At 63.8% G+C, this 8,377-nt stretch overlaps 2 non-coding genes and 1 pseudogene across 2 annotated transcripts; all 3 read left to right on the top strand.

Moving 5' to 3' along the window:
- Positions 1–362: 362 nt before the first annotated feature.
- On the top strand, positions 363–481 carry LOC142863897 (5S ribosomal RNA). The gene has a single exon (XR_012914562.1). It is a non-coding gene; the product is annotated as a 5S ribosomal RNA (ribosomal RNA).
- Positions 482–4,271: 3,790 nt separating this feature from the next.
- LOC142863933 (uncharacterized) lies at positions 4,272–4,388 on the top strand (annotated as a pseudogene).
- A 3,791-nt stretch (positions 4,389–8,179) lies between these two features.
- LOC142864079 (5S ribosomal RNA) lies at positions 8,180–8,298 on the top strand. The gene has a single exon (XR_012914672.1). It is a non-coding gene; the product is annotated as a 5S ribosomal RNA (ribosomal RNA).
- Positions 8,299–8,377: the final 79 nt, after the last annotated feature.

The raw sequence follows: 8,377 nt of genomic DNA, 5'->3' as shown, positions 1-8,377 counted from the left end.
GCGCAGTCAGCGGCAGCGACGCGCTGGGGGTGGGCAGCGGGTAGGTGAAGGAGGCCGGGCGAGGAGACGAGGGGGGCTGGGAGGGCTCCACCTTGGCGAGTCCAGCCGTGGAGGCGCATCTTGTGTGAGTGTGAGTGAGTGTGAGTGTGTGTGTGTGTGTATAGAGAGACAGCCCCCCACCCCGCCCCGCCCCGCCCCGCCCCGCCCCGCCCATCACCCCCGTCCCTGGGAGCCAGCGGGACCCGGCCGGCGAACTCAACCGGCCCGGCCCGGCCCGGCGCGGGGCCTGGGGCGGGAGGCGGCGGCGGGGAAGCCCAGAGAGGCTCGGCTTCTCGAGCGGGGCAGGGGCGCCCTCCGCCGCCGTCTAGGGCCACACCACCCTGAACGCCCCCGATCTCGTCTGGTCTCGGAAGCTAAGCAGGGTCGGGCCTGGTTAGTACTTGGATGGGAGACCGCCTGGGAATACCGGGTGCCACAGGCTGCTGCTTTTTTTTTTTTTTGCCTCTTGTTCTGTCCCCTTTCTGGGAGCGCGGCGGCGGCCCGGGGTGGGGGTCACCCCCACCCTCAGCGCCCGCGCGGTGCCTGGCGCCCCAGCCCGCACCGTGGGGCCTCCTCTTGTCCCAAGCCGCGACACCGCCGCCACGCGGCAGCATGCGTGGCATCTGGACTGTCAGGTCTCAGACCAAAGGTCTGCTCTGTGGGAACCGACACGCTGGAGGAAACCTTGAGAGTCTGAGAGGGGAGGGAGTTCCAGAAGAAGGCCAGGATGTCATTTTGAGGGAGTATGTGACCAGAACTCGTCCCGTTGCTTTTGGGGTTCTATGGGCTACACGCAGGAATCTTTGGTGGTGGCACCTGATGTTGGGGGATCCGGAGTCACACCCAGACCTGCTCCACAGGCCTCCTTTTACTTTTCTCTTCGGATTCATTATTTTTAAAAAGTGTCTCTTACCTCTAGGATTGCATTTTCTTTTCTCTCTCTTTTCAAGCAGATGATGGGAGTACAAGTATTCAGGTGACATGTGTTGCCCGTGCCGCCCTCCCCCCTGTGTTCTTTTTTTTTTATTTTTTGAGACAGAGTCTAGTCTCGTTTTGCTGCCCAGGCTAGAGTGAGTGCCATGGCGTCAGCCTAGCTCACAGCAACCTCAATCTCCGGGCTCAAGCAATCCTGCTGCCTCAGCCTCCCGAGTAGTTGGGACTACAGGCATGCACCACCACGCCCGGCTGTGTTTTTCTATATATATTAGTTGGCCAATTAATTTCTTTCTATTTTTAGTAGAGACGGGGTCTCGCTCTTGCTCAGGCTGGTTTCGAACTCCTGACCTGGAGCAATCCGCCCGCCTCGGCCTCCCAGAGAGCTAGGATTACAGGCGTGAGCCACCGCGCCCGGCCCCCCCTGTGTTCTTATTCATATACCTCTCATGTTGTTCCAGCGTATTGTGGGGGTACCAATGTTAAGGTCGGGTGCCTTGCCCTCTCCAAGCCTCCCCCCTCGGGTCAGAGCTTCAAGTGCGCCCATCCCCCAGTCGGTGCGCACCCACCCCATGCCTAATGGATGTGTATGCCCCTCCCCTCCCCCCACCCGCCCGACACCCACCCGATGAAGGTGATTCCTCTCCGTCCACTTAGGCGTCCATCCGTTCGTACCAATTTGCTGGTGAGCGCGCTCACGTGGTGCTCGTGTGTCCATTCTTGGGATACTTGGTTTACTGGAACGGGTTCCAGCTCTGGCCAGGAGAACACGAGAGGCGCCCTCTCACCGCTGCTCCTCACAGCCGAATGGCACTCCGTGGTGTCCACGCGCCACATTTTATTGATGCACTCCTGGATGGATGGGCACTCGGGTCGCTTCCACGTCTTTGGGATTGTGAATTGTGCCCTAACTGTAACCCTAACCCTTACCCAGCCCGTCTCCTCTGCCCCTGCCTGACGCACTCCTCCCCGGCCAGGCCCGTCACTGTCCTGGGCCCCCGCCTGACCGGCTCCTCCCCGCCCGGCCGGTCACCGTCCTCTGCCCCTGCCTGACACGCTCCTTCCCGCCCGGCCTCTCACCGTCCTCGGCCCCTGCCTGACCGGCTCCTCCGTCGCCTGGGCCTTCCAAGGGCTTGGTGTGGATGCTGCTTCCAGGAAGCCCTCCAGAAACCCGGCAGCAGGGTGGCCGCAGCAGTCTCCAGCAGCCGTCCCTAAGTCGCGTGAGTGCGGGGGACGTGCCCCCGCTGTGCCGCGGGGGCCCAGCCTGGTGTCTTCCCTGAGGCCCTGCGGCTGCCGGCTGGGCTGCCGCTCCCCGCAAGGGGAGAGCCGCGGAGGTGGGGACCGCCTCCTGATGGGGACGTACACGCAGCTCTCCACGTCGGATTCCGGGGCTCTCTGTCCTGCCCGAAGGCCCAGCTGGCCTGCGGGTACTTAGAGTGGCAAAAACCTCCGAAAACTGAGACTGAGGGTCCGGTGGGTGTCTGCACTTTTGTGCTGGGCACCCCAGGGAGGCCCGGGGGCTGGCTGGACAACGTGGTCTGCTGGGCGGGGGGGGGGGGGGTTGGAGGAGCAACTGATGCCCTTTGCACTTTGGGTAGCAAGAGTCTGAGGTGTCTCTGAGCCCTGTGCCCTGTGGGGGCGGGGCGGGGGGGAGGAGGAGGAGGAGGAGGAGGAGGTGGGAAGGGCCGGGGCCTGCAGTCCTGTTCCCGGGGTGGCACGGCAAGTGGCTTCTTCCACAGGCTGCTTGGCCTGGGCTCCCTGCACCTGGGCCTTTGGAGGACCGGCCCTGTGCTTGCCAACACTTCCTGCAGGGACCCAGAGCTGGGAGGTGGCATCTCTCAGCCCTATGTCGGGCAGAGCCCCAGCGGGCCATGCCCACAACCTCTCTCAGCACCGGTCCCCCAGAAGGCTCCTTTGGGACCAGGATTCTCTTGCGGTGACTCTTTAAGGTCTGGCCCCTGGATGGAGGGGCACCAGGAGTAGAGGAGCAGGAAGGGGAAGGGGGTGGCCATGCGAGGGGACACTTTGAGGCCAAGTCCCAGCTTCAGCCTGATCCTCCTGGGAACCCCGCTCTGAGACAAGGAGCCGGGCTTCGCATTCCCACAGCAGCCAGTCGTGGGCTGAGGACACCTGGGGCGTTGGGAACTCCCTGGCTTCTCCTGGGTTTAACGTCTAGAGCTGCTTGTGAATCGCGCCGCCACACACACCCGAGCGCAGGTGTCTTCCGCACAGACTGCGGGCCTCGCTCTTCTGAATGCCGCTAGCTCGCCACCCACCCACGGGTGAACCTGGTCAGGGTGCTTTCTCTCAGGGGCAGACTCTTTTCCGGGCGGGCTACCGGTGTCTCTGTTTGCTCGTTTCTTTCTTCCATTTCGGGAAAGTCTTCCTTGCTGGGTGTGGAAATCTCCTATGCCTTCCCTCGCCTATTCTGTCAGCTTTCAAATTCTCTTTCAGTTGCCACCCTCACAGATGGATTAGGAAACTCTTTCCGGTGCACTCATTAGTGAAATGACCTCCAGGAAGCTGGAATCCAATATCTAATGGCCGATTTTTAGCGAGTCCACACGCCAGGGTGGTCGGGGTCCAATGCAGCCCCGGCCAGGCCCAGGCCCCTTGGACTGGGCCACAGGAGGACACGGAGGAGGGTCCCGGCCCCCACGAAGCGGTGCCGGCAGTTCTCCACGGGCTTGGGCGTTTTCCAGAGGTAGGAGATGGAGGGGACTGATTTCTTCAGCACCCCCCAAACCACGCCACCCCACCCCACCCATGGGACACATCCCCAGAGAGAGACGCCCCATACACTGGCTGTGCCCCAGCCCTGGCCCGGGGGAATAGGCGGCAGCCCACCCACAGGGCGAGGGGGGGGGCACAGCTGAAAGGGGTTGTGGGGGAGGGCGGCCCCTGGCTGGGGTCAAAGGCCGAGCGTCCCGCGCGTGCGCAGTCAGCGGCAGCGACGCGCTGGGGGTGGGCAGCGGGTAGGTGAAGGAGGCCGGGCGAGGAGACGAGGGGGGCTGGGAGGGCTCCACCTTGGCGAGTCCAGCCGTGGAGGCGCATCTTGTGTGAGTGTGAGTGAGTGTGAGTGTGTGTGTGTGTGTATAGAGAGACAGCCCCCCACCCCGCCCCGCCCCGCCCCGCCCCGCCCCGCCCATCACCCCCGTCCCTGGGAGCCAGCGGGACCCGGCCGGCGAACTCAACCGGCCCGGCCCGGCCCGGCCCGGCGCGGGGCCTGGGGCGGGAGGCGGCGGCGGGGAAGCCCAGAGAGGCTCGGCTTCTCGAGCGGGGCAGGGGCGCCCTCCGCCGCCGGGCCACACCACCCTGAACGCCCCCGATCTCGTCTGGTCTCGGAAGCTAAGCAGGGTCGGGCCTGGTTAGTACTTGGATGGGAGACCGCCTGGGAATACCGGGTGCCACAGGCTGCTGCTTTTTTTTTTTTTTGCCTCTTGTTCTGTCCCCTTTCTGGGAGCGCGGCGGCGGCCCGGGGTGGGGGTCACCCCCACCCTCAGCGCCCGCGCGGTGCCTGGCGCCCCAGCCCGCACCGTGGGGCCTCCTCTTGTCCCAAGCCGCGACACCGCCGCCACGCGGCAGCATGCGTGGCATCTGGACTGTCAGGTCTCAGACCAAAGGTCTGCTCTGTGGGAACCGACACGCTGGAGGAAACCTTGAGAGTCTGAGAGGGGAGGGAGTTCCAGAAGAAGGCCAGGATGTCATTTTGAGGGAGTATGTGACCAGAACTCGTCCCGTTGCTTTTGGGGTTCTATGGGCTACACGCAGGAATCTTTGGTGGTGGCACCTGATGTTGGGGGATCCGGAGTCACACCCAGACCTGCTCCACAGGCCTCCTTTTACTTTTCTCTTCGGATTCATTATTTTTAAAAAGTGTCTCTTACCTCTAGGATTGCATTTTCTTTTCTCTCTCTTTTCAAGCAGATGATGGGAGTACAAGTATTCAGGTGACATGTGTTGCCCGTGCCGCCCTCCCCCCTGTGTTCTTTTTTTTTTATTTTTTGAGACAGAGTCTCGTTTTGCTGCCCAGGCTAGAGTGAGTGCCATGGCGTCAGCCTAGCTCACAGCAACCTCAATCTCCGGGCTCAAGCAATCCTGCTGCCTCAGCCTCCCGAGTAGTTGGGACTACAGGCATGCACCACCACGCCCGGCTGTGTTTTTCTATATATATTAGTTGGCCAATTAATTTCTTTCTATTTTTAGTAGAGACGGGGTCTCGCTCTTGCTCAGGCTGGTTTCGAACTCCTGACCTGGAGCAATCCGCCCGCCTCGGCCTCCCAGAGAGCTAGGATTACAGGCGTGAGCCACCGCGCCCGGCCCCCCCTGTGTTCTTATTCATATACCTCTCATGTTGTTCCAGCGTATTGTGGGGGTACCAATGTTAAGGTCGGGTGCCTTGCCCTCTCCAAGCCTCCCCCCTCGGGTCAGAGCTTCAAGTGCGCCCATCCCCCAGTCGGTGCGCACCCACCCCATGCCTAATGGATGTGTATGCCCCTCCCCTCCCCCCACCCGCCCGACACCCACCCGATGAAGGTGATTCCTCTCCGTCCACTTAGGCGTCCATCCGTTCGTACCAATTTGCTGGTGAGCGCGCTCACGTGGTGCTCGTGTGTCCATTCTTGGGATACTTGGTTTACTGGAACGGGTTCCAGCTCTGGCCAGGAGAACACGAGAGGCGCCCTCTCACCGCTGCTCCTCACAGCCGAATGGCACTCCGTGGTGTCCACGCGCCACATTTTATTGATGCACTCCTGGATGGATGGGCACTCGGGTCGCTTCCACGTCTTTGGGATTGTGAATTGTGCCCTAACTGTAACCCTAACCCTTACCCAGCCCGTCTCCTCTGCCCCTGCCTGACGCACTCCTCCCCGGCCAGGCCCGTCACTGTCCTGGGCCCCCGCCTGACCGGCTCCTCCCCGCCCGGCCGGTCACCGTCCTCTGCCCCTGCCTGACACGCTCCTTCCCGCCCGGCCTCTCACCGTCCTCGGCCCCTGCCTGACCGGCTCCTCCGTCGCCTGGGCCTTCCAAGGGCTTGGTGTGGATGCTGCTTCCAGGAAGCCCTCCAGAAACCCGGCAGCAGGGTGGCCGCAGCAGTCTCCAGCAGCCGTCCCTAAGTCGCGTGAGTGCGGGGGACGTGCCCCCGCTGTGCCGCGGGGGCCCAGCCTGGTGTCTTCCCTGAGGCCCTGCGGCTGCCGGCTGGGCTGCCGCTCCCCGCAAGGGGAGAGCCGCGGAGGTGGGGACCGCCTCCTGATGGGGACGTACACGCAGCTCTCCACGTCGGATTCCGGGGCTCTCTGTCCTGCCCGAAGGCCCAGCTGGCCTGCGGGTCCTTAGAGTGGCAAAAACCTCCGAAAACTGAGACTGAGGGTCCGGTGGGTGTCTGCACTTTTGTGCTGGGCACCCCAGGGAGGCCCGGGGGCTGGCTGGACAACGTGGTCTGCTGGGCGGGGGGGGGGGGGGGGGTTGGAGGAGCAACTGATGCCCTTTGCACTTTGGGTAGCAAGAGTCTGAGGTGTCTCTGAGCCCTGTGCCCTGTGGGGGCGGGGCGGGGGGGAGGAGGAGGAGGAGGAGGAGGAGGTGGGAAGGGCCGGGGCCTGCAGTCCTGTTCCCGGGGTGGCACGGCAAGTGGCTTCTTCCACAGGCTGCTTGGCCTGGGCTCCCTGCACCTGGGCCTTTGGAGGACCGGCCCTGTGCTTGCCAACACTTCCTGCAGGGACCCAGAGCTGGGAGGTGGCATCTCTCAGCCCTATGTCGGGCAGAGCCCCAGCGGGCCATGCCCACAACCTCTCTCAGCACCGGTCCCCCAGAAGGCTCCTTTGGGACCAGGATTCTCTTGCGGTGACTCTTTAAGGTCTGGCCCCTGGATGGAGGGGCACCAGGAGTAGAGGAGCAGGAAGGGGAAGGGGGTGGCCATGCGAGGGGACACTTTGAGGCCAAGTCCCAGCTTCAGCCTGATCCTCCTGGGAACCCCGCTCTGAGACAAGGAGCCGGGCTTCGCATTCCCACAGCAGCCAGTCGTGGGCTGAGGACACCTGGGGCGTTGGGAACTCCCTGGCTTCTCCTGGGTTTAACGTCTAGAGCTGCTTGTGAATCGCGCCGCCACACACACCCGAGCGCAGGTGTCTTCCGCACAGACTGCGGGCCTCGCTCTTCTGAATGCCGCTAGCTCGCCACCCACCCACGGGTGAACCTGGTCAGGGTGCTTTCTCTCAGGGGCAGACTCTTTTCCGGGCGGGCTACCGGTGTCTCTGTTTGCTCGTTTCTTTCTTCCATTTCGGGAAAGTCTTCCTTGCTGGGTGTGGAAATCTCCTATGCCTTCCCTCGCCTATTCTGTCAGCTTTCAAATTCTCTTTCAGTTGCCACCCTCACAGATGGATTAGGAAACTCTTTCCGGTGCACTCATTAGTGAAATGACCTCCAGGAAGCTGGAATCCAATATCTAATGGCCGATTTTTAGCGAGTCCACACGCCAGGGTGGTCGGGGTCCAATGCAGCCCCGGCCAGGCCCAGGCCCCTTGGACTGGGCCACAGGAGGACACGGAGGAGGGTCCCGGCCCCCACGAAGCGGTGCCGGCAGTTCTCCACGGGCTTGGGCGTTTTCCAGAGGTAGGAGATGGAGGGGACTGATTTCTTCAGCACCCCCCAAACCACGCCACCCCACCCCACCCATGGGACACATCCCCAGAGAGAGACGCCCCATACACTGGCTGTGCCCCAGCCCTGGCCCGGGGGAATAGGCGGCAGCCCACCCACAGGGCGAGGGGGGGGGCACAGCTGAAAGGGGTTGTGGGGGAGGGCGGCCCCTGGCTGGGGTCAAAGGGCGAGCGTCCCGCGCGTGCGCAGTCAGCGGCAGCGACGCGCTGGGGGTGGGCAGCGGGTAGGTGAAGGAGGCCGGGCGAGGAGACGAGGGGGGCTGGGAGGGCTCCACCTTGGCGAGTCCAGCCGTGGAGGCGCATCTTGTGTGAGTGTGAGTGAGTGTGAGTGTGTGTGTGTGTGTATAGAGAGACAGCCCCCCACCCCGCCCCGCCCCGCCCCGCCCCGCCCCGCCCCGCCCATCACCCCCGTCCCTGGGAGCCAGCGGGACCCGGCCGGCGAACTCAACCGGCCCGGCCCGGCCCGGCGCGGGGCCTGGGGCGGGAGGCGGCGGCGGGGAAGCCCAGAGAGGCTCGGCTTCTCGAGCGGGGCAGGGGCGCCCTCCGCCGCCGTCTAGGGCCACACCACCCTGAACGCCCCCGATCTCGTCTGGTCTCGGAAGCTAAGCAGGGTCGGGCCTGGTTAGTACTTGGATGGGAGACCGCCTGGGAATACCGGGTGCCACAGGCTGCTGCTTTTTTTTTTTTTTGCCTCTTGTTCTGTCCCCTTTCTGGGAGCGCGGCGGCGGCCCGGGGTGGGGGTCACCCCC

Source organism: Microcebus murinus, chromosome 23 (assembly GCF_040939455.1).
Source record: "Microcebus murinus isolate Inina chromosome 23, M.murinus_Inina_mat1.0, whole genome shotgun sequence".
In the NCBI taxonomy this organism is placed as follows: domain Eukaryota; kingdom Metazoa; phylum Chordata; class Mammalia; order Primates; family Cheirogaleidae; genus Microcebus; species Microcebus murinus.
This window is presented reverse-complemented; position numbering and strand designations above follow the sequence as displayed.